General features: G+C 42.1%; 1 protein-coding gene across 2 annotated transcripts in view; it reads right to left on the bottom strand.

The window, feature by feature from the left end:
- Positions 1 to 27,500, bottom strand: part of PRR15L (proline rich 15 like) — a 211,430-nt gene that overhangs the window by 162,218 nt on the left and 21,712 nt on the right. The window contains exon 1 of one of the 2 annotated variants that reach the window (XM_044055300.1): positions 1,162 to 1,236. The exons of the other annotated variant lie outside the window; for it this stretch is intronic. The gene's annotated coding sequence lies outside the window, so the exon portion shown is untranslated. Of the gene's footprint in view, positions 1 to 1,161; positions 1,237 to 27,500 lie in introns of those variants that run through there. 2 annotated transcript variants of the gene reach the window in all.

The raw sequence follows: 27,500 nt of genomic DNA on the forward strand, positions 1-27,500 counted from the left end.
ATGAATAACCTATAAATCTAGCAAATCCTAACTTAAACCTTACTATATTACAAAATGCACAAAAATAATCTGACACTATAAAACTGAAAAAAAATATTTAAATTACCTCAGACTTTAAGAAAATAAAAAACTTCATAAAAAACTTTGTAAATTATTTAAAGCCCTATATGGTGGAAGCTTTGGCAATTAACTCAACCCATTAAAGACAGTGGAAAATATTTTATTCTAACATAAAAAATACAGAAAAATGGATAAATGCAATATGTTGGGTATGGTTTGTGTAAGACAAGAAATATTATGTAACACATGATTGGGGACCTTGTTTTGTGACTTGTAACTTTGCCATTTTATGCAAAACTCATTTCTTAATGTATCACATTCTAGTTACCAGACCTTCATAGTACAGTGTTATCATGTCTGCTTCACGTAGAACAGGCCCTGGGTTTGAGACGCAGTGGGATCAGTTAGTCTTCTTTTAGTCTCAGTAGCTTAATGAGAAACACATTCACCTTTGGTGCTGGAAGTACCCCCCACCACCACCTTTTCTTAATCCATTTATACCACTGATCTCTTCACTGGATTTAACTTTGACCCCCAAATAATAGAAAAAAATACATGCAACAATTAGTTTTTATTTCTTTAAATGGGAACATATATACTCCATCCAAATAACTTAACTTCCCTAACATATCTGAATTAATAAGATTTGCCTTGCCAACAAATGACAAGCTAAATGCCTTTCAAAAACAGAAATGCCCCTAACATCCTTGAATACAGCCTCCCACTGCCCCTCGATCACGTCTCGCCCAAACTAACATGCAAAACTCAAATTTCTCACATAGAAAATTGTGCACTGTCCATCTTAACCACATTACCAGTCCTTCTGTTTTCCCTTGTTCAAACTCTAACCAATAAGATCCAATAAACGTACTACTCATTTCAATACTTCTTTCTTCTAAATATTATTTTTAGCCATAATAACTAGATTAGCCACACAAGAAATTAGAAGTGGAATTTCTACCTCATTCTTAATAACTCACCTCACTATGGCTGTCATTCATTTACAAAGAAATCATATTTATTACCCTTGCAAAACGCACTCCACTCAACTGACAACCCTGCCTAACCCCCCCTTAAACTCTGACCCTTAACATAACTTACCACTCCGCAATACTTTAATCCAGCGTTTACCATAAACAGAAATTGCAGAATTCTACCTTTGATAGCATAACTGTCCATGATTGACTCTACATCACTATAAGGTACAGTTGTCAATGTTTAACCTGACTAGCTAATAATTAAAGAAACTCACAGTTCTATAAATTTCTACTTAGAGGGTTTAACACTGCATGTTTTATTTAGAGTAACTCAGAGCTGTATGTGTTTCACTGACTGTTTCTTATATTGCAGTTCAGTTTTACAGCCTCAGTGTCTCTCTGAATGTATCTTTGTTGTTGTCTTACAGCTTTTACAGTGTTTGTATTTTACATAATGCCTTTTTGTATGTTTCCTCATATCTAACCCAGCAGTACATTTCGTTATGATCGTAAAATAATTTTACAGGTGTATTGTCTCAGTAGTTGATATAGTCCTTTTTTATAGCTGAACACTATACCTTGTACATTGCTCTGGTATTACACCTGTGTATAACTGTTAGTGTCTTATAGTTTAGTTTCTGGCTTGGCCAATCCACTCAGCCAGTTAACAAATAAATCAAAAGTAAGTACATTTGTTTCTAGTATATGTATGTATATATATATACACACAAGTCTCTTCACTTTATTATTAGTGTTGTTAGCCTCAGACATGGATTTAAGTCCTTTTATAGCAAAACCTAATTTCCTCTAACCCATTTCAGTTAGCTCGAAGCTTTGGTCTTCAGAATAATCCCTAACCTTTTCTTTCCCATCTATGGCATTCCAGAGCTAGAATTGTTAACTAATCTATTGAAAAGGACTTCATACCCTCTTCTGGTAGGCTCAAGATTTTGAGGCCCTGAGCCCTCTGTACAAGGTATGCAGTCTCAGTTCACTAAAAAGAATAATTCTTAGATTACACATTTTTTTGTTTCAGGATTACTGTACGCATTATACAGTGATATCACTTTTAAGCACATTTTGCTCTGATCTGCTATCATCTACTTGTTCCCTTTTAGGGGGACAAGAGCATAGCCCTGTAATTCATGTCATCCGTGCAGCCATCACAGAATATTTCTTTATGCCTTACCAGTCCTTGTACATGCATGCAAAGTACTAAGGAGGGATATGTAAAAGGGTTGTGTGAAGTCTTGCTACGTACTTTTCCAAATTGTAGTACCCTAGTTGTTTTCCTTCCTAGTAAGCAGAAGCCTCCACCTATCTACATACAGCCTTGGGTGGGGATTGCAGGTGGACCTCATGCTCTGGGATGCAGTGTTTGTCATGAAATGCATATATCACCTAGTACAATTATGACATCCATATCTCAGCCTCACTGGCAAGGGATGGAAATAATGCATCCAGTGCCTTTATGATATCAATGTCTCATTCATGACTGAGTGTTTGCCAGATGTGTATGCCTTAGTTTAGTGAGGACACCAATAAATGTGCCCTACAGTTTTGAGAACAGTAGGAAACCCCTCCCTACTTTGAAGGGCATGCTCGAATGATGTTTCCGGAAGAGCGATGGAAGACGCTAGAATGGTGAGACAGAATGCTGGTGATGCTAGTGCTTTGGAGGTGTAAAGAGCGGGAGTGGATCATCTCTTCATTACTGAGCTGTCTGATGGCGGTTTGACTACTGCTACTTTAAACTGCACGCTGATCGAAGATGACGGGATGAGTGAAAATGAAAGAGAAAAATCGCAGGGCAGAAAAATGAAATATTTGATTTCTAACCACAGCTCTCCAGCTGATGCTTTTCTCTACAGTGATTCTGAACTGCTTTCAAAACCTGATCCGTACCAGCCCTTTTCAAGAGCCATCATTTAGGAAGAACGTGTTTCTGAGGTCAAGGGAGACAGGAAATGCAATACCTTTGACAGTACTTCTTGTATGCAGTAGGGAAATTGTATATGGTATAGAATGGGCAAAGCAAGTTGCATTACTCCTGTACTCTAGAGCCCAGATAAGACTCAGTGCAAATAATAATTGTAACATTATGACAACAGTCAAAGGCAGGGATAGGACTAGGTGCAATTGATAATTTTAGCATTACAACAACACACTAGGGCAGGGGTACGACTCAATGCAAATGATAATTGTAGCATTATGACAACACTGTAGGACAGTCGTACGACTCAAGGAAAATGATAAGCGCAGCATTATGGCTACACACTAGGGAAATGGTACGACTCAATGGAAATGCTAATTGTAGCATTACAACAACACAGTAGGGCAGTGGTATTAATCAATGCAAATGATAAATGCAGGATTACAGCAACACACTAGAGCAGTTGTACGACTCAATGCAAATGATAATTATAGCATTACGAAAACACACTAGGGCAATGGTATGACTCAATGCAGATGATAATTGTAGCATTACAAGAGACTAGGGCAGGGGTGCAACTCAAATGATAATTGTAGCATTACGGCAACACACTAGGGCAATGTTACAACTCAATGCAAATGCTAATTCTAGCATTGCAACAACACAGTACGACAGTGGTACGACTCAATGCAGATGATAAACGTAGCATTACGACAACACACTAGGGCAATAGTATGACTCAATGCAAATGATAAATGCAGCATTACGACAACACACTAGGGCAATGGTATGACTCAATGCAAATGATAAATGTAGCATTACAACAACACACTAGGGCAATGATATGACTCAATGCAAATGATAAATGCAGCATTATGACAACACACTATAGCATTACGAAAACACACTAGGGCAATGGTATGACTCAATGCAGATGATAATTGTAGCATTACAAGAGACTAGGGCAGGGGTGCAACTCAAATGATAATTGTAGCATTACGGCAACACACTAGGGCAGTGTTACAACTCAATGCAAATGCTAATTCTAGCATTGCAACAACACAGTACGACAGTGGTACGACTCAATGCAGATGATAAACGTAGCATTACGACAACACACTAGGGCAATAGTATGACTCAATGCAAATGATAAATGCAGCATTACGACAACACACTAGGGCAATGGTATGACTCAATGCAAATGATAAATGTAGCATTACAACAACACACTAGGGCAATGATATGACTCAATGCAAATGATAAATGCAGCATTATGACAACACACTAGGGCAATGGTATGACACAATGCAAATGATAAACGTAGCATTACGACAACACACTAGGGCAATGGTATGACTCAATACAAATAATTGTAACATTATAATATACTACGGCAGTGTTATGACTCAATGCAAGTAATAATTGTAGCATTACGGCAGCACACTAAGCCAGGGTACGACTCAATGCAAATGATAAATGTAGCATTACAACAACACAGTAGTTCAATGGTATGACTCAATGCAAATGATAAATGCAGCATTATGACAACACACTAGGGCAGTGGAATGACTCAATACAAATAATTGTAACATTACAACATACTACAACAGTGTTACAACTCAATACAAGTAATAATTGTAGCAGTACGGCAAATACAAATGATAATTGTAGCATTACGACAACACACTAGGGCAATGGTATGACTCAATGCAAATAATAATTATAGCATTACGACAACACAGCATGGCAGTTGTACGACTCAATGCAAATAATAATTGCAACATTACGACAGCATACTACTGCAGTGTTACCACTCAATGGAAATGATAATTATAGCATTACGACAACATACTACTGCAGTGTTACCACTCAATGGAAATGATAATTATAGCATTACGACAACATACTACTGCAGTGTTACCACTCAATGGAAATGATAATTATAGCATTACGACAACATACTACTGCAGTGTTACCACTCAATGGAAATGATAATTATAGCATTACGACAACATACTACTGCAGTGTTACCACTCAATGGAACTGATAATTATAGCATTACGACAACATACTACTGCAGTGTTACCACTCAATGGGAATGATAATTATAGCATTACGACAACATACTACTGCAGTGTTACCACTCAATGGAAATGATAATTATAGCATTACGACAACATACTACTGCAGTGTTGCCACTCAATGGAAATGATAATTATAGCACTACGACAACATACTACTGCAGTGTTACCACTCAATGGAAATGATAATTATAGCATTACGACAACATACTACTGCAGTGTTACCACTCAATGGAAATGATAATTATAGCATTACGACAACATACTACTGCAGTGTTACCACTCAATGGAAATGATAATTATAGCATTACGACAACATACTACTGTAGTGTTACCACTCAATGGGAATGATATTTGCAGCATTATGGCAACACACTAGGGCAGTGGTAACACTCAGTGCTAATGATAATTGTAACATTACAACAACACACTAGGACAGTGGTAACACTCAATGCAATTGATAAGTGTAGCATTACAACAACACACTAGGGCAGGGGTACTACTCAATGCAAATAGTAATTGTAGCATTATGACAACACACTAAGACAGTGGTACGACTCAACTCAAATGATAACTTTAGCATTATGACAATACACTACAGCAATGGTACAATTCAACGCTAAATATAATTGTAGCATTATGACAGACTAGGACAGGGATGTGACTCAGTGCAATTGATAATTGTGAGATTACGGCAACACACTAGGGCAGTTGTATGACTCAATGAAAATTATAATTGTAGCATCATGACAACAAACAAGGGCTGTGGTAAAACTTTATGCAAATGATAATTGTAGCATTACAACAACTCATTAAGGTAGTGATATGACTCAATGTAAATGATTAATTGTAGCATTACGACAACGAACAGGACCAGTGTGGTTTGACTCAATGCAAATGATGTTTGTAGCACTATGACAGCACACTTGGGCAGAGGTACGACTCAATAGAAGTCATAATTGTAGCATTACAATAGTGCACTAGGGTATGAAACAATTCAAATGATAACTGCAGCATTACAACAATACACTAGGGCAGGGATATGACACAACGCAAATGACAACTGTAGCATTACAATAGTGCACTAGGGCAGGGGTATGAAACAATCCAAATGATAACTGTAGCATTACGACAATACACTAGGGCAGGGGCATGAAACAATCCAAATGATAACTGTAGCATTACTATAGTGCACTTGGGCAGGGGTATGAAACAATCCAAATGATAACTGTAGCATTACGACAATACACTAGGGCAGGGGTATGAAACAATCCAAATGATGACTGTAGCATTACAACAATACATTAGGGCAGGGGTATGAAACAATCCAAATGATAACTGTAGCATTACGACAATACACTAGGGCAGTTTTATGACTCAATATAAATAATTGTAACATTACAATATACTACAGCAGTGTTATGACTCAATGCAAGTAATAATTGTAGCATTATGGCAGCACACTAGGGCAGGGGTATGATACAATGCAAATGATAATTGTGCCATTACAACATACTACAGTAGTGTTATGACTCAATGCAAATGATAATTGTAGCATTACAGCAACACACTAGGGAAGGGGTACGACTCAATGCAAATGGTAACTGTAGCATTACAACAGAATAGGGCAAGGCTATGACTAAATGCACATGATAATTGTAGCATTATGGCAACACACTAGGGCAGGGGTATGATTCATAGGTTCATAGGTAGGTACTAGGCTATCGGCCCTGGGGCCTATACAAGCCCAGCCAAAAAGGTACCCTCTATAATGGGTCTAATGAGTGATGAGTAGAGGGGAACAATGACCTCTTTTTTCTGGATGAGAAACCTTTTGTGATGAGGTGTGCCACGTAGAAGGATTTCGTGACTACTGCGGTGATTTGATTATCAAAGGAGAGACTACTGTCCACCTGTGTCCCAAGGTCTCTTATCACACTTTCGGTGTTAAGTATAATACTGCCTATGTTGTAATGCATGGGTACAGAGTTTTTACCAAAGGGGATGACAATGCACTTTTTGGCATTGAGCTTGAGACCATGGCTTTGACACCAGGTATCTGTCTCAGTGAGGCCCTTTTGTAGGATGTCCAAATCGCTGGGAGTTTCAATTATGGCTCCTAGCTTGCAGTCATCTGCGAACATCATTAGCCAAAGACCTTCTGTGTTAGCCTGTACTTCAGAGAAGTAGATACCAAACAGGAGAGGACCCAGGACTGAACCCTGTGGTACTGTATTTGTCAATGGTCTGAAGTCGGATTTGTAGTCTGCTACTTTCACAGTGTAGGTTCTGTCAGTGAGCCAGTTGGCAACCCATCTTGTGACATAGGGATTTATACCTAGTTTAGTGAGTTGAGGATGGTGTTGAAAGCCTTGGCAAGATCTAGATAGGCTGTGTGAACCACCTTACCCTTGTCTACGGCTTTGGTGACTGCTTCAAAGAAGTCTATTAGGTTTAGGAGACATGATCTGCCTTTTACAAACCCAAACTGGGTGGGGTCCAGAGTTTGGAGATTACCAATGTCTTTGTTTAGAAGTTCCATGATGATACGTTCCATGGCCTTGCAGACCAGGCTCGTCAGGCTAATAGGGCAGTAGTTCCCGGGGTCCGTGATGGCTCCCCCTTGTGGAGTGGGATAACCGTCACTGTGCACCATTCAGCAGGCACAAAGCCTGAGGTGAGGCTATGATTGAACATGATACTTAGGTGGGGTGCCAGTTCATTCTGTAGTTCATGTAGAACGCAGCCTGGGATGTTGTCTGGTCTCATGGATGCTGTATTCTTGGCTTTAGAGAGTGTGGTTTTTACCTGTGTAGCCGTGATTACAGGAACTTTGCATTCTTCCGGTATAGAGATGGGCTCTTTAGGGGGTGAGAGGGGGGTAAAGTTAGCACTGAACCTATCTGCCAGGATGTTGGCAATATCAGTTGGGTCTGTATATTTCGTGCCATTGTGCTGTAACTCAGAGCAGATCTGAGTGTTGCCATTGAGATTCTTGACATAGCTTTAGAATGCTTTGTGGTTGTCTTTAGAATCAGTGGCAATTTTGTTTTCATAACTAGCTTTGGAGGATTTTATCAGGGATCATAGCTTCTTACTGAGGCTGACCAGGGAGCTCCTCCACTCATGGGATTTTACTCTCATTTGCAACAGTTTCTTCCTTCTGTTGTACAGTTTGTTTATGGCAAGTGACCACCAGATTGGCTTCCTTTTTTTGGAGGATAGTGTCTTGGTTCTGTTTGGGATAGCACGATCCATGCTCTCATGTAAGTGCTTATAAAGTGCAATTGTGTAGGATTCAGTAATCATAACTGTATTGTCCATCTGCATGGGTGTCATGAAGTTCACCACTTCTGTCTTAAGAAGCATGAAGCTGGCTCTGGAGAAATGTTTTACCATAGTTTCCTTAATGGGGGGTGGGGGCAGGATGTGGATTTCTAGGGTAATTAGCTTATGGTCGGATCGGATCAATGAGGCATTGACTTCAGGTGTGGAACATGGGTCACTCATGTTGGTAATGACTAGATCTAGGATATGGTTGCACCTGGTGGGGGTGTGGATAAGTTGATCCAGGGCATTGGAGTTTATGAATTCCAGAAAGCATTGAGCGAAGGAGTTGGTACATGAGTAGTTTTCTCAGTTAATGGTGGGATAGTTGAAATCACCCATTATTAGGGTGTTTGGTTGAACCCTAATATTTTCCAGTACATCAAGAAAAGAGGAGTGGGAATCCTGGGGCATGGTGGGTGATCTGTAGTAAGCTACAATTTGGATTGCAGTTTTGCCCAAAGTTAGTTGCACTTGGATAACCTCGGCTGCATTATGCTGAGCAACTAGCCTGAAGGTGTGGATATCCTTAATGAATATGGACACACCTCCACCTTTGGTGTTCTGGTCCAGGTTACATGGCCGAAAAGTGTGGTATGAGTTATAGCCTGGTAGTGCAGGGGTAATCTCTGGAGCCTTGAACCAGGTCTCAGTCACTGCACAGATACCGATGTTCTCCATTTTAAGGAGAGTCCTCGAGTGAGTACATTTTGAGATTTAGACTTCTAGCATTGAGTAGCATCACCCTCAGTTTTTGCTTGCCTGTTCCTGTTACGGTAGTGAATTTGTCATTTGAACCTTGCCTAAAAAAGGCACTATAGGGGCGGCAAGAACCTTAGCAATAATTAATTCTTGACAAGACTTTTATGTAGGATAATCTTGCTAACCATTGGGCTTATTGTCTGTCAAGTTAAGTCATTAGTTCATGCTAGTTATGACATTTTTCTGGGTATTAAGATCATGTATTTAGCACTGGCTGAGAATTATATTTATTTATTTAATGATAACATGGACAGGAGTCCATGGAATTGCTTATGTGAGATTAGTATGACCATGCAAAAATATCAATGACTTTTTTTTAGAATTCAGAAATAATGTTTCGAAGGAGGATGATATATGTAATAATTTAAATGACCATTGTGAGCAAACTCATGAAATTCATAATTCTACTTGTTGTTCCTGATTGGTCTGGTTGCTATTCAAGGCATCTAGCAGGAAAAGGCTACCACAAGCTTACCGACCCTTACATTCTGGGACAAGACTGAGGATCACAAAACAGGCTGTGGCCTGCTTCTCATCTTGAGATTGGGATTAATGTTTTGCTTCTGGCGAGAGAAAAAAAATAAATGAGTATTATATCCCAGCAGAGTGCAGCTGTGTCGGGACCAGCACTAGTAGTAGCCAGGCAGTAGGTATATCCCAGCAGAGTGCAGCTGTGTTGGGACCAGCACTAGTAGTAGCCAGGCAGTAGGTATATCCCAGCAGAGTGCAGCTGTGTCGGGACCAGCACTAGTAGTAGCCAGGCAGTAGGTATATCCCAGCAGAGTGCAGCTGTGTTGGGACCAGCACTAGTAGTAGCCAGGCAGTAGGTATATCCCAGCAGAGTGCAGCTGTGTCAGGACCAGCACTAGTAGTAGCCAGGCAGTAGGTATATCCCAGCAGAGTGCAGCTGTGTCGGGACCAGCACTAGTAGTAGCCAGGCAGTAGGTATATCCCAGCAAAGTGCGGCTGTGTCGGGACCAGCACTAGTAGTAGCCAGGCAGTAGGTATATCCCAGCAGAGTGCAGCTGTGTCGGGACCAGCACTAGTAGTAGCCAGGCAGTAGGTATATCCCAGCAGAGTGCAGCTGTGTCGGGACCAGCACTAGTAGTAGCCAGGCAGTAGGTATATCCCAGCAGAGTGCAGCTGTGTCGGGACCAGCACTAGTAGTAGCCAGGCAGTAGGTATATCCCAGCAGAGTGCAGCTGTCTCGGGACCAGCACTAGTAGTAGCCAGGCAGTAGGTATATCCCAGCAGAATGCAGCTGTGTCAGGACCAGCACTAGTAGTAGCAAGGCAGTAGGTATATCCCAGCAGAGTGCAGCTGTGTCGGGACCAGCACTAGTAGTAGCCAGGCAGTAGGTATATCCCAGCAGAGTGCAGCTGTGTCGGGACCAGCACTAGTAGTAGTCAGGCAGTAGGTATATCCCAGCAGAATGCAGCTGTGTCGGGACCAGCACTAGTAGTAACCAGGCAGTAGGTATATCCCAGCAGAGTGCAGCTGTGTCGGGACCAGCACTAGTAGTAGCCAGGCAGTAGGTATGTCCCAGCAGAGTGCAGCTGTGTCGGGACCAGCACTAGTAGTAGCCAGGCAGTAGGTATATCCCAGCACAGTGCAGCAGTGTCGGGACCAGCACTAGTAGTAGCCAGGCAGTAGGTATATCCCAGCAGAGTGCAGCTGTCTCGGGACCAGCACTAGTAGTAGCCAGGCAGTAGGTATATCCCAGCAGAGTGCAGCTGTGTCTGGACCAGCACTAGTAGTAGCCAGGCAGTAGGTATATCCCAGCAGAGTACAGCTGTCTCGGGACCAGCACTAGTAGTAGCCAGGCAGTAGGTATATCCCAGCAGAGTGCAGCTGTGTCTGGACCAGCACTAGTAGTAGCAAGGCAGTAGGTATATCCCAGCAGAGTGCAGCTGTCTCGGGACCAGCACTAGTAGTAGCCAGGCAGTAGGTATATTCCAGCAGAGTGCAGCTGTGTCTGGACCAGCACTAGTAGTAGCAAGGCAGTAGGTATATCCCAGCAGAGTGCAGTTGTGTCTGGACCAGCACTAGTAGTAGCCAGGCAGTAGGTATATCCCAGCAGAGTGCAGCTGTGTCAGGATCAGCACTAGTAGTAGCCAGGCAGTAGGTATATCCCAGCAGAGTGCAGCTGTGTCGGGACCAGCACTAGTAGTAGCCAGGCAGTAGGTATATCCCAGCAGAGTGCAGCTGTCTCGGGACCAGTACTTGTAGTAGCCAGACAGTAGGTATATCCCAGCAGAGTGCAGCTGTGTCGGGACCAGCACTAGTAGTAGCCAGGCAGTAGGTATATCCCAGCAGAGTGCAGCTGTGTCGGGACCAGCACTAGTAGCAGCCAGGCAGTAGGTATATCCCAGCAGAGTGCAGCTGTGCCGGGACCAGCACTAGTAGTAGCAAGGCAGTAGGTATATCCCAGCAGAGTGCAGCTGTGTCGGGACCAGCACTAGTAGTAACCAGGCAGTAGGTATATCCCAGCAGAGTGCAGCTGTGTCGGGACCAGCACTAGTAGTAGCCAGGCAGTAGGTATGTCCCAGCAGAGTGCAGCTGTGTCGGGACCAGCACTAGTAGTAGCCAGGCAGTAGGTATATCCCAGCACAGTGCAGCTGTGTTGGGACCAGCACTAGTAGTAGCCAGGCAGTAGGTATATCCCAGCAGAGTGCAGCTGTATCGGGACCAGCACTAGTAGTAGCCAGGCAGTAGGTATATCCCAGCAGAGTGCAGCTGTGTCTGGACCAGCACTAGTAGTAGCCAGGCAGTAGGTATATCCCAGCAGAGTGCAGCTGTCTCGGGACCAGCACTAGTAGTAGCCAGGCAGTAGGTATATCCCAGCAGAGTGCAGCTGTGTCTGGACCAGCACTAGTAGTAGCAAGGCAGTAGGTATATCCCAGCAGAGTGCAGCTGTCTCGGGACCAGCACTAGTAGTAGCCAGGCAGTAGGTATATTCCAGCAGAGTGCAGCTGTGTCTGGACCAGCACTAGTAGTAGCAAGGCAGTAGGTATATCCCAGCAGAGTGCAGTTGTGTCTGGACCAGCACTAGTAGTAGCCAGGCAGTAGGTATATCCCAGCAGAGTGCAGCTGTGTCAGGATCAGCACTAGTAGTAGCCAGGCAGTAGGTATATCCCAGCAGAGTGCAGCTGTGTCGGGACCAGCACTAGTAGTAGCCAGGCAGTAGGTATATCCCAGCAGAGTGCAGCTGTCTCGGGACCAGTACTTGTAGTAGCCAGACAGTAGGTATATCCCAGCAGAGTGCAGCTGTGTCGGGACCAGCACTAGTAGTAGCCAGGCAGTAGGTATATCCCAGCAGAGTGCAGCTGTGTCGGGACCAGCACTAGTAGCAGCCAGGCAGTAGGTATATCCCAGCAGAGTGCAGCTGTGTCGGGACCAGCACTAGTAGTAGCAAGGCAGTAGGTATATCGCAGCAGAGTGCAGCTGTGTCTGGACCAGCACTAGTAGTAGCCAGGCAGTAGGTATATCCCAGCAGAGTGCAGCTGTGTTGGGACCAGCACTAGTAGTAGCCAGGCAGTAGGTATATCCCAGCAGAGTGCAGCTGTGTCAGGACCAGCACTAGTAGTAGCCAGGCAGTAGGTATATCCCAGCAGAGTGCAGCTGTGTCGGGACCAGCACTAGTAGTAGCCAGGCAGTAGGTATATCCCAGCAGAATGCAGCTGTGTCGGGACCAGCACTAGTAGTAACCAGGCAGTAGTTATATCCCAGCACAGTGCAGCTGTGTCGGGACCAGCACTAGTAGTAGCCAGGCAGTAGGTATATCCCAGCAGAGTGCAGCTGTGTCTGGACCAGCACTAGTAGTAGCCAGGCAGTAGGTATATCCCAGCAGAGTGCAGTTGTGTCTGGACCAGCACTAGTAGTAGCCAGGCAGTAGGTATATCCCAGCAGAGTGCAGCTGTGTCAGGATCAGCACTAGTAGTAGCCAGGCAGTAGGTATATCCCAGCAGAGTGCAGCTGTGTCGGGACCAGCACTAGTAGTAGCCAGGCAGTAGGTATATCCCAGCAGAGTGCAGCTGTCTCGGGACCAGCACTTGTAGTAGCCAGACAGTAGGTATATCCCAGCAGAGTGCAGCTGTGTCTGGACCAGCACTAGTAGTAGCCAGGCAGTAGGTATATCCCAGCACAGTGCAGCTGTGTCAGGATCAGCACTAGTAGTAGCCAGGCAGTAGGTATATCCCAGCAGAGTGCAGCTGTGTCGGGGCCAGCACTAGTAGTAGCCAGGCAGTAGGTATATCCCAGCAGAGTGCAGCTGTCTTGGGACCAGCACTAGTAGTAGCCAGGCAGTAGGTATATCCCAGCACAGTGCAGCTGTGTCGGGACCAGCACTAGTAGTAGCCAGGCAGTAGGTGTATCCCAGCAGAGTGCAGCTGTGTCGGGACCAGCACTAGTAGTAGCCAGGCAGTAGGTATATCCCAGCAGAGAGCAGCTGTGTTGGGACCAGCACTAGTAGTAGCCAGGCAGTAGGTATATCCCAGCACAGTGCAGCTGTGTCAGGACCAGCACTAGTAGTAGCCAGGCAGTAGGTATATCCCAGCAGAGTGCAGCTGTGTCTGGACCAGCACTAGTAGTAGCCAGGCAGTAGGTATATCCCAACAGAGTGCAGCTATCTCGGGACCAGCACTAGTAGTAGCCAGGCAGTAGGTATATCCCAGCAGAGTGCAGCTGTGTTGGGACAAACACTAGTAGTAGCCAGGCAGTAGGTATATCCCAGCAGAGTGAAGCTGTCTCAGGACCAGCACTAGTAGTAGCCAGGCAGTAGGTATATCCCAGCAGAGTGCAGCTGTCTCGGGAACAGCACTAGTAGTAGCCAGGCAGTAGGTATATCCCAGCAGAGTGCAGCTGTGTCGGGACCAGCACTAGTAGTCGCCAGGCAGTAGGTATATCCCAGCAGAGTGCAGCTGTCTCGGGACCAGCACTAGTAGTGGCCAGGCAGTAGGTATATCCCAGCAGAGTGCAGCTGTGTCTGGACCAGCACTAGTAGTAGCCAGGCAGTAGGTATATCCCAGCAGAGTGCAGCTGTGTTGGGACCAGCACTAGTAGTAGCCAGGCAGTAGGTATATCCCAGCAGAGTGCAGCTGTCTCGGGACCAGCACTAGTAGTAGCCAGGCAGTAGGTATATCCCAGCAGAGTGCAGCTGTGTCTGGACCAGCACTAGTAGTAGCCAGGCAGTAGGTATATCCCAGCAGAGTGCAGCTGTGTTGGGACCAGCACTAGTAGTAACCAGGCAGTAGGTATATCCCAGCAGAGTGCAGCTGTGTCTGGACGAGCACCAGTAGTAGCCAGGCAGTAGGTATATCCCAGCAGAGTGCAGCTGTCTCGGGACCAGCACTAGTAGTAGCCAGGCAGTAGGTATATCCCAGCAGAGTGCAGCTGTGTCTGGACCAGCACTAGTAGTAGCCAGGCAGTAGGCATATCCCAGCAGAGTGCAGCTGTGTCGGGACCAGCACTAGTAGTAGCCAGGCAGTAGGTATATCCCAGCAGAGTGCAGCTGTGTCGGGACCAGCACTAGTAGTAGCCAGGCAGTAGGTATATCCCAGCAGAGTGCAGCTGTGTCGGGACCAGCACTAGTAGTAACCAGGCAGTAGGTATATCCCAGTAGAGTGCAGCTGTGTCGGGACCAGCACTAGTAGTAGCCAGGCAGTAGGTATATCCCAGCAGAGTGCAGCTGTGTCGGGACCAGCACTAGCAGTAGCCAGGCAGTAGGTATATCCCAGCAGAGTGCAGCTGTCTCGGGACCAGCACTAGTAGTAGCCAGGCAGTAGGTATATCCCAGCAGAGTGCAGCTGTCTCGGGACCAGCACTAGTAGTAGCAAGGCAGTAGGTATTCATGCAATGCCCCTCTTTTCATCATTCTTGTCAAGCTAATTATTTGTTTTTATTAAGTACTGCTTGATTTGTTTCAAACTTCAGATTATCTGCCTAAATACTTCATCCTTACATTTTCAGGGTCTACTTATTAGTTTCCCCTTAAGTGTTTGGCAGTGCCCTGTAAAGACACAGACACCTTAAGTAACATTTTTCTGTAAAAGCATGACTGAAGTTTCACCAATGCCTAGTTGCACACAGGACAACTAGTTTGCAGTGACAAGCACTGTCCCTAGAGTTGCAAGCAGGATACTCCAGACATTGATTTATATTCTCACTCCAGCAGTCTAATCAATAAAAAGAGGTCTGTTGCTATGGATGTGAACTTTGCCACTATCTCTGTTACCAGGTAGGTGGATAAGGGCATCCTAAGGCCATGTAGAAATTGGGTACCATGTACAAGTCATGTACATGATGTGGAGCTTTTCTCCCCGGGCATCTGCTGAAAAAGGACCTGCATCCAGTCGGAATTTCCCGGTAAACAAATGTAAATAAATAAATAAATAAAATAAATGTAGAAATTGCCTCATGTTTCCTGACAACCAGTTAATTCTCAAGCAAACTGATATGGTATTTGAGAAATGTACTTATACAATGTCACTGGAGGCAAAGCTCTCACATAAATGTACTCCTAATGTCAATAAGGTTGTCAGTGATACATATGCTGTACCCATCACACACAATTCATGCCAGACATATAGACCCACATATGCTGAGGCACTTAAATGTAACCCTCCTAAACCCCAAAGACCTCCTAGACAAGTACACATGACAAATACCCTCAGCAGCCCCAAATACATTCTTTCAAAACAACACCCACATCAACACATAGAGCTACAGCTCATGAAATTTCTACTTCTAAGACAATAAGGCACGCCATCACACAATCCAACATTCTAGTCATTGGAGACTCCATTGTGAGACACACTGATGTCCTTCTCACCAGGCTGAGTAAGGAGAAACTTACGGTCAGTTGTTTATCAGGGGCTAGGATCCGCCACATTACGCATGTACTCAGGTCATTGGATCACAGTTACCAATATGACTCAATCATAGTCCATGTGGGAGTAAATGACCTGAGATGTACCTCCCTAGAGTATATGAAGAGAGACATCATGGAGCTGTCAGAATATTTGTCTCAGGCTGGTACAAGTCTAGCACTGAGCAGCATTTTACCTTCTCCAAGGATGATGCCATAATATGTACAAAAGATGATTGACTTTAATAATTGGATTAGTTTCTGGTGTCATTCTAAGGCGAATGTAATATTTGGCAGAATGGAAGGAGATGGTCAATGGACCACACTGCTTTGTCGGGGATAATCTGCACTTCTCCCCTCTAGGCTTTCAAATATTAGCTGAAACATTGTCTTTCCCCATAGTGACTTTTTTAGGCAATGCCAAACTGAAAGTACCTCCGGCACAGCAAATCAAAAACAAGAAACTCTAATGGTATTTCTGTTCAATGCTAGGAGTCTAAACAAAACAACTCCACTCCCTAGAAGCTCTCTTCACCATACAGAATGCTGATGTCTATGCAGTCACTGAGACATGGTTTAAAGCCCTGGCCAGCACACTGACAGTGCAAGGTTATAATGCTTTCCACACATTTAGACCAGCTACTACACAGACAGGGACTAAAGGTGGAGGTGTCTCTACTTACATCAGAAATAAATATAACTCAAGGCTGGTCAAACAGCACAATGCACTTGAGCTGCTCCATGTTCAAATCAGCATAGGCATAATCTAGTACCACTTCCTTGCAAGCTATAGGTCCCCCTGTATGACCCAGGAAACCCATATTGTGTATTTAAATGTATTGGAAACACTCACCATCCAACCCAATACCATATTCATGGGTGACTTCAATTACTCCACTGTTAACTGGGAATCCTATGCAACAGCAAACGTACAGGCACAGAGATTCCTGGATTTTGTAAACGCAAACTCCCTAGACCAGGTTGTCAATGCACCAAGTGCAGCAATACTGGAACTAGTCCACAGTAATATGGGAGACCTCTGCACACCCCCTTGTGTAATGTCTTCCCTGGTAAGGTCAGACCACCAAATGGTCTCCTTTGAAGTAAAAAGAAAACCTGGACCCTCAGCTAACCCTGGAATATTAAGGAACTACTCTAAGGCTAATTTCCTGCTATTAACTGAAAACCTAGCAAAATTTCAAGCCCTCATAAACCCTAAGAACACTGCTGCCTATGCAGAACTGTTCACAGAAAGTCTATACAAGCATGTTAACAGCTGCATAGAGGCAGTTGTATTCACCAGGAAGAAGTACAGAACTAACTCAAAAAACAAGCCACCCTGGTAGAATCACAAAATCAATAGATTGTATAACAGAAGGAAGAAAATCATGACAAAAATTAGGAGGTGCAGCACCCAACAGGATAAAAGCACTTTCATCAAACTAAACAAACAACTCAGAGGACAAACAAAGTCTGCCAAAGCCAAATTTGAAGTAAGTTTGTCCTCCCATGTCAAGGACAACCACAGAGCTCATTGTAACTGGAGCCACCTTTACTGAGCCAGAAGATATAGCAAACCTACTGGCCAATAAATTCAGCTCCAACTTTACCCCTCTCTACCCCCTCAACCTTTCCTCAGGTAATACCATCAAATATAACTCCCCCTGCTATCACTAGGAAACAAGTCCTTAATGCTCTCTCTAAGACCAAGAACACTGCATCAGTGGACCCCACACAATATCCCAGGATGCCTTCTAAATAGCATGAAACATGACTATTTAACTGTAGCCTCTGAAAAGACTTCATGCCTCATGAATGGAGAACAGCAACAGTCATCCCTCTGCACAAAAGTGGGACATCTGCAGACCCCAGAAACTACAGACCTATAAGTCTAACTAGTCCTACATGCAAAGCCATGGAAATAATTATCATGGAAATGATCAATAATGATATAGTAAACCTCCAGACACTGGACCCAACCCAGTTTGGTTTCATCTAGGTGAGGTCATGCCTACTCAACCTGGTGGACTTCTTTGAGAAGGTCACCAAAGCACTGGATGAAGGCAAAATGGTTCACACTGCCTACATTGACCTGGCCAAGGTATTTAATGCAGTACCCCACTTGGGCATTGTTGACAAACACAAGAGGTTACCTGCTGGTTAGCTAACTATCTGAGAAACAGGACCCAGGAAGTTAAAATTAGGGAGTCCACCTCTACAAAAAGGCCAGTCACAAGTGAAGTCCCTCAGGGATCAGTCCTTGGACCACTCCTTTTTGGTATTTACTTCTGTGAAGTCAAGACCAATGTCAGTGGTCTCTGTTTGACTAAATTTGCAGATGATTGCAAATTAAGAGCTGTCATTGAACCTCACACTGACACAAATGTTCTCCAGGAAGGGTTGACACAGAAAAACAACTGGCATCAGAGCCATGGACTGAAACTAAATGCCAAGAAATGCATAATATGTTGAAACAATGTTTCTAAACTATGGAATTCTCTCCCTTCAACCACCAGATCAACCCCCAGCCTATGACTCTTTAAAGCCTTTCTAAAAATGCACCTAAATAAGTCAGGACTCTGCACATGCTTAATTATAGGTTAATCCCTGTTTACTTCTGCTTCCTCTGCCCACCTTCCTAGTCCTCTGCAGTCTCTCGTACCCCCCCAGTAGATCTATGAAACCTCACAAAGAATTCTCCTCCCCTCCCCTAACCTTAGTCTATGTTCTTCTTTCTGTCTCACTAAACCTCTCTAAATTTATACCTTCTCAAATCGTCTGTGTCATTTCTCCCCTTCTCTAAGTAAAGCTATTTATATAATGTAGTGTAAACCTATTCTCATGTTAACATGATGCTAAGTACATTAACCGTTATTTTCTCAAATAATCTATTGTTAATATGTTGTAATATTTAAGAAGTTAAGTCAAAATTTAAGCAAGCCTCTAAGCAACTGGCCATTTTTTCTCAACTCTAATCTGCTTGTAACAGATTGTGTAAAGTCTTAACTAACATTATGTTGTTTTAAAAAACGTATTCCAGCTGTGTAAGTATCCAAATGCATTGTGTCAAGTCTTAACTAACATTGCTGTTGTAAAAATTATACTTTATCTGTGCATGTACCAAAATGTCTTAATGTGGAACTTTTCTCCCCAGGCCTCTCCTGAAAACAGGTTATGTGACCCCCAGTAGGACTATCCCGGTTAACAAATGTCAAATAAAGAAAAAAAAAATAATAATTGTTTCCTTCAGGAAGTCATCCACCCCTGGTAGCTATCATATTCACAAAACACCCCTTAAAGGTGACCCAGTAGTCAGGGACATAGGGACACACATAGACAGTAATCTAGCCTTTAACCATCACATGTCTATAGTAATGGGAAATTATTCTATGTTGCGCAACTTTAAGCAAAGGATCTAGTTCCAAGGAAGTTATTGTTCCACTGTATTTGGCATTCATCAGACCTGTCACTGACTACAATGTTCCCTTTGCTATGTAACTAACCAGGCAAGTCCAACAAATGGAATGGCCACAGAGATTCCTCACTGAAGGAATGCGGGGTATAACTACAATGTCCTATGCAGACTGCCTCAAGGTCCTATCCCTGTATTCTATCTCCTATAGGTTATTGAGGGGAGATCTATGCTTGGCATACAGGGTATTGTCAGACCCCACTCTGCTGGACCACCTGCATATCTACAAAACAAACAGCACCAGAATTACCCATTCAAAAGACTTACACCTTGCCTGGGATATAAATAGGTCCTGCTGGAGAGACAGGTATGTATCCCAGAGACTACTCCACCTATGGAACAGACACCACTTCCATGTGAAGCCGAGTTCCTCCAAAACCCAATTCAAGTGTAACTTGGACAGCTGGATGGGGAACAGAAATCCATCCCTGGTTTGGCACCCGTGTCTCTAGTGGACACAGGCAGCCTGTAAATGGTTCATCTCCCAGGTCCCTGTTTGTGAATGTTTCATCTCACAAGCCCCTGCTTACACTTATCAAGAGTACCAGAACTCTACAATTATATTTAGCGTTGAATTGTACCATTGCTGTAGTGTATTGTCATAATGCTAAAGTTATCATTTGAGTTGAGTCATACCAGAACCAGATTTGGGAAGCATGGCTAGGCTTAAAAATGCCCATGAGGTTGTTAGCCTAGTAAGCACCTATGATCTACAAACTAACAACTCTCAGGGTTTAATATTTGGTTCATGGAAGGTTTGGATTGATTTTGCTACACAGAATAATCCATCTGTATACTTTGAAAATGTTGTTAATGTCTGAGGGTGTAGGGGTATTTAAGGTTTTCTCCAGTATAAAACATATTTTGTTAGTGTTGATTCTAGTCACTTTATTCATATATGAGACATGGAGATGTTATTTATGTGGGGAAAAGAGGAATAAAAGAGAACAAGGTGTGAACCTTGTTGTAGATGCTCCAGAAGCATGTCTATTACTCTCTTAATGCAATAAATCTGGACAAAGTCTAAAATAATGGGGTGACAAATGCTCAAAAATAGGGACAGATTTTAAATATTGTTCTTATAAACTTAGAAAGTTTCTACAATAACAGGATTTGTATTAGCATGCATTTTCTGGGGTATATGAAGTTTGAAACTTAAATGTATGCCATTATTTAGTGACTTCAATCTTCAGTGATTTGTCAGAAAACCACAAATTTTATGATGAACAGACCAAAAACATGAGGTAAAAATCTGGGCATTCTGCCAAAGTCTGGACAGTTGAGAAGTATGTACAGAAGTCCAAGTCATTTTTAACTTGACTGCTTAGCCACTGTTTCTCTATCTATGCAGCAAGAAAGCCAAACCTTTTGGAAATATTTCAGTAGAAAATTCTAGAACTAGTAAAATGATAATTTGCAGTGTCAGATTAGTGATGAGACCACAATACTGCTGCATACACAATGGGAATAGAAAGCAATCGTGTACGCTGGGTTTTAGATCTATTTATTCAGAGACATGTGGCTCAACCTGCAAAGTCCACTGACCAAAACAAGTTCTACCATAAAAAGATTCAGCATGTGAAACTTAAAAGAACATTAGACTCTGGGCTGACGTTTCTGATCATGTTACCATTGACAGTGCATTTGGAAAAAAAAAAGTATGGTAAGAATTCCAGGGAGAAAGATCTAATGACTAACTGGGATTTTAGGTACCAAAAATTGTTTTAGGAAGAAGCTTTATATTGGTTGTAAAGACACTTTAAAATAAAAAAAACTCTTATATGAGTAGGGAAACGTGGTAAGTAGCCTGGAAGGAAAGGCACAAGCAGTTGGTCTTGGATTATAAGAACAGGAAAAGGAAGTCTGAAAAGCAAACTTATGCTTTTTACTCAATTCTATTGAATAGTTTGCTGCATGGTGATAATTTCAAAAGATGTCCAGTTGAAAAGGATCTATATGCTACTAATTTGAAGAAAATTAAGGATCTGTTATGGAGGAAGAGGTTTGCTGTTTCTTGTAAAAAGGGAAGCAACTAATCATCTTTTGTGCAACATTATACAGTGTGAGTGAATATTTATGTATAAGTTACTGAATGGTGATGCCGCAGAATAAGCTGATCATGGATACATTGTATCTGTTCAGCTCATTCTGTGCCATCCACATTTGGTAAAGAATGAGCTGATAAGGGATACATTGTATCTGTTGTTACTGAGTATAATTCAGCTTTGAGCCTAGCAGCAGTGAACCTTGTACAATTTACAGACTGATGGAAACAGAACATAAGCTGATAGATAAGGATTTCACCTTGCTGGATTTGAATGAGATCTTACAGACTGTTTAACAGAATGTTTTCCTGGATTGAATGGTTTACATCATACCTATTATTAAGGGCTGAATGAGCCTAAACGGAAAGCGTTTCTTGTTGTTTTAAATTAAGGACAGCACATGGTATTTACAAGGAAGAAATATTACATATGTTATTAGATATACTTGGAAGATAGGATATAAATTGCAGCTAAGTAATTAGAGACCAGTCAATTTATGTTATGTTGACTATAATATATTATGAAATTACTACTAAAAAGGTATCAGTGTTGCTAGAGAGGAAGAAAAGGCAGTCTATGGGTTACTTAAAAGGATTATAAAGAATTATTACAAATTATAATTTGGAAATTGATTGGCTTAGTGTTCATTGGCAACAGCTGTGACATTAACAAAGCGTTTGCTAAAGGTGCCATACATTTATGGAGTACACTGACAGCTTATGATTTTGGTAACGATTTCAACGTTTTATGTAAAAGAGTTTTCCAACATACTACAATGATGTCTTTAGCTAATGGCTATTTAGGTAATACAGTAGCCATGAAGTTAAGGGGAAAACTAGGTTGCCTGCTCAGTGTAGTACTATGAACTGTAATAATAAATGGTGTGGTACCACAACATTACACAGGGCGGCACAGTGGAACAGCAGATAGCACTGTTGCCTCATAGCAAGAGGTTCTCTGGTTCGAATGTCAGCTGGAGTGCCTTCTGTATGGAGTCATGCAGTCCTCCCTGTGTTTGCACAGACTTCTTCCCACATTCCAAAAACATACAGTAGGTGGATTGGACACGCTAAATTGAACATAGGTGTGAATGTGCATGCTAGTGTGTGGTGTGGAAGAACAACTGTGGCAGGGCTAGCCACCCAGCATTGTGAACCTTGGCTCTGTATGGTTGTCGCTGTTGAAGTTATACCCCAACCTCATGTGCAAAAATAGGAGAAAGAGGTTGTGGATGGATGGACAAAAGGCACAGCAAGACTTTCAAAGATCAATGGATGGGTGATGGGTGTTGAATGTTTTTCTCATACTGAAAATGTTATTGTTGTGATGAAAAGTAATGAGGTTGTTAATCAGATAGCTTGATTGTCCTTTTCTAGGAATGCCATTATTGCACTGAGATAAAATCCTGTTCTAAGCGTGATTGCAGAGCATGTTAGAAAAATATATCTGGTGAAGAAATTGACAACAGCACAGAAAGCTTTTAGGATATTCTTTAAACATAAGTATTCTTATTAAAAAAACAGTAGATAGATTTCTTATTTGGGAGGAATTGCCTGCCTTCCTGAAGATTTGGAAAGAGTTATATTGGATTTAACCATTTAATATATGTGAATTTCTTAATCTATAACATTTATGATTAACGAGTATTCAGGTTATTAACCCTACATAACTTTTTTTTTGTCCTTACATTTTTTGTGTTGTATATTGTCAAACACAGGTGGACTTATTTACTAAAACTGTCTTTTGCTAGTCCTGTGGGAATGAACTAAGACTACAGAAGTGGTAAAGGTGTGATGGGATCTTTTTTTCTTGAATGTGTCTGAGAAATATATTTATGGAAGTTAGGTGTCTCCGATTTCAGGCAGCTTATATGTTCACCATGAATAAATGCTATTTATTGATCTAAGGGCTTCAGTATTCACTTGTAGCAGCGGAGATTTAAGAAGGTATATTACTGGCATGATATTTTATGGAAGTTAATGTTAGGAAAGCTCCCTACATCAATATGAACATTTGTTTTTAGTCCACAATTCCACAATTGTTCAGTGGAAGAAAAATTTCATGAAGTCTTTCTGATATGTAATAAAATACGCTTTTGGTAGTTGACAAGGAAAGAGTTACTGCATGATGTAACACTAGAAAATGACATTATGGACATGCATGATTATGAATATTACAAAAATGTGTCTAAAATAGAGCAGAAAAGTTTGTATAAATAATTACATTTTCTGCTTGGTTTATCTGGTATGGAATATGTGAGGAAGTTTAATGGAATGTGAAGTTGGACAATGTTCAAGTTTACAGAAAATAAAGTTTTGCTTTGTCCACACTAATGTATGCCGCTCCAATTCTTACCCAGATCAGAAAACTTGATCTTGACAAACTTGAGTCATGTTATAATAAAATTGCCAAGTTTGCTAACAACTCCACTTTCAGAACCCACCACTGCTAAGCTCTAAAGAACCTTCAATGGCTAGAACTTCTTCAACTACTCAGTTACCACCAGCTTGTCATTGCCTACAATATCCTGAAACATCCTGATAAACCCCATCACTAAATCAACTGCTCACTCACTACATAGCTAATCGTCTTGTCCCCTCCTCTGACAAATTGCTCCTTTGTATCTCAAGGGCTAACAACACTGCAGGGAAAGCACTTTTCTCTCACACCATATCTCGAACCTTGACTAACCTCCCCCCTTTTCTGACATCTGCCTCCACTATCACACAATTCAGAAACTCACTCAAAACACATCTTATGAATCCCTGGCTATGTCCAAGTATTACATAAAATTCACTCCTCTATCTCATGCAACTTTCCTCCAAACGTAATTATGCTGCAGTATTAGAACTCTAACAGTAGATCTCGAGTTGACTTATTTTCCTGTTAAGCATGTTGTTATTAATTTCACTTATTGTTATTTGTCTGTCTTGTAATCTTTCATCAAAATTGTCTTGTATTTTTGATTATTTACTAATTGTGGAGCTTTTCTCCCTGGACCTCCACTGTAAATGGACCTTGCCCAGTTGCATTATCCCAGTAAACAAATGTAAAATAAATAAAATAAATAAAAATGTGAAGTAAAGGTTGGGGTGGGTATAAATAGTTTTTTGATCTTTACATTCACTCTTTACTCTGCTATAGCCTCTTCTCTCAAATACTCCCAATGCACTGACAGTACCATGACTTGAAACGAATAGCAGAACTTTACATTTATATCAACAAAACAATATATAAATATTTACACAAATTCACACTAGTAAAAAGACAGTGAAACAGAAATTAATTAAATAATGTTCATATCATGTCTGTAACAAAAGTTAACTACAACTACTTTGGTAGCACTTTTGAGCTTTACAAACCTGTAGTGTCATAATGACTATAAGGGAACATTAATTATAGCTCAAAAGAGTTGTTTACTTGCCCATGAAAGGGACTGACCAGCGTGATAAGTACTGACGTGTATGATGTAGAAAAATGAGTTAACTGCATCACTTCTCAATCCAGCTAATTTTTAACTTAATAAAAAAATAATAACATGAAAGTACAATTTGATAGTTTAAAAATCTACTTACTACAAAACAGTGCATTACTCAGGTTTGTAGATATTAAATCACTGTTTGCATGACATAATTTATTTATTTATATATATATATATATATATATATATATATATATATATATATATTATTGATTGTCTCTGATTTATTGAATTAACATATAACTGAAATGTAAAATGTGGCTATAATAACATTGAAAGGTTACAAGAATGACAGTGCAGAAAATTGGAATGTAGAAATCAAACCAGGTATCTATTCTAAATGCAGATCCCAGTAGAGTCAGGATCACGAAATCTGTGCCTCCCTCACTGTTTACAATATCTCTCACGTAAAGCCTGCCACATCTCTGAAGAACTACATGCAATAATGCATACAAATGTAAATACTACATACAAACTGTAACAAATAAACTGCTATAACTGAGCAAAGAATGATATTCCTGCTTATTAAAGAGATAACAATACAGTGAGGACAGCTGGACATTTAAAAAAGATGTTCTACGCTTGCATAAAATGTTGCTTATACCAGGATAATAGTCACACATTGATATGATAACAGGACACTTCAAGTACCACTTTAAGCTCATGTACAAATACTTATGTGGGGGCACCAATAATGTTACATATATGGGCACCCCTCTCGATTTGGGGTATTTTCCCCTAAAATGCCTTGCTAAAATATGCTGACTCCATGTTAACACAACCATGATTGCAGGACAACCTACACTTTAGTGCTACATAGACACAGCAATGACTGACTGTACCACTAATTAACAGACTGTGTAATTAAAAAGATCATCTCTACTTGACTCCAAGTAGACTATTCTCTATCTGTTAAACGTAGCACTTGCTCCTACAGTACTTATTACCTTGATACGGCACTCTTGTCATAGATAGTACCCCAAAAAGGCAACCCCCCATTTCTCGGTCACCCACGTCCCCCGGAATCTTTTTAAAGTTTTTTGTCTATTCCTTCTAGCATGTCGAGGATCAGTTGCTAGTGTCCTCTCCTGCTCAGCTGGTGAACCTGGGAATATTGAGGCAATGTTACAATTGCCTCATGTACACAGACAACCCTCTCCTCCTCCCACAAAACACAAATACATGCGAGAGATGCAACTATACGGCCAAACTGGAGGCTGAGCTCTCTCAACATAGGACTGGCAAGACCAGTCAGGAGGAGAAGGTTACCACACACACTATAGACCCAGTCTCACATAGTACCATTACAACCTCAAATCATACACATAAACACACAAAGACATACTCGGAGGGTCTGATCAAAAATCTACCAAAACAGCAGAGGCCACCAAAGCAGACACCCAAACAACCACCACCTCAGAACACAACACCTGCAACACATAGACCTCACAGTCAGAGTGTCAAACAGTCACAGCCCTTAAGGCCAAACACAATGCCAGACACACTAGTCATTGGTGACTCCATAGTCAGACACACTGACGTCCCGCTCACCAGACTGAGTAAGGAGAAGGTCACAGTAAGCTGCCTGTTGGGCGCTAGAATCCGCCACATAGCGCAAGCACTCAGGTCTCTCAACAGCAGGTACAAATATGACTCAGTCATTGTCCACGCTGGTGTAAACGACCTGAGACGTATCTCCTTGGACTACATGAAAAGAGACATTGAGGAGCTCTCTGATTATGTAGCCCAGGCAGGTATGACCCTGACCTTGAGCAGTATCCTACCTTCACCAAGAATGATGCCACAATACAGAGATAAGATTATCAGCTTTAACAATTGGCTTAAACAATGGTGTCATTCAAAGGGGATCCAGTGTCTGTCTGCCTGGGATGACATGCTGGACAAGCCACGCTGCTTCGCAAGGGACGGCTTGCACCTGTCACCCTGGGATTCCGGATATTGGCAAAGGCTCTTGCCACCCCCATAGTGCCTTTTTTAGGCAAGGCTCAAATTCTAAACCTACCACCCTAGAACACAAAAAAGGAAAAAAAACTAAGGGTAATGCTGCTCAATGCCAGAAGTCTAAATCTCAAAATGCACGCACTCGAGGCCCTTCTCAGTATGGAGAACATCGATGTCTGTGCTGTGACAGAAACCTGGTTCAAGGCTCCTGAGAGCACCCCAGCGCTATCAGGTTTTACCTCATATCATGCGTTCCGCCCGCAAAATCCGGACAATACCAAGAAAGGAGGAGTCTATCCATATTCATCAAGGACACCCACACCTCAAGACTGCTGGCAACGCACGATGCATCGGAGACCATCCAGGTGCAATTAACCATAGGCAAGACTGCTCTGCAAATTGTAGCATGTTACAGGCCACCCTCACAAACTCAGGAACCTCACATGGCCTTCCTGAAAACACTAGAGGGGATAAATGTATCACCAAACACCATCATACTAGGTGACTTCAATTACCCTAATATAGACTGGGAACA

The sequence above is a fragment of the Protopterus annectens genome, chromosome 13.part0 (assembly GCF_019279795.1).
Source record: "Protopterus annectens isolate FY-2018-M chromosome 13.part0, PAN1.0, whole genome shotgun sequence".
In the NCBI taxonomy this organism is placed as follows: Eukaryota; Metazoa; Chordata; order Ceratodontiformes; family Protopteridae; genus Protopterus; species Protopterus annectens.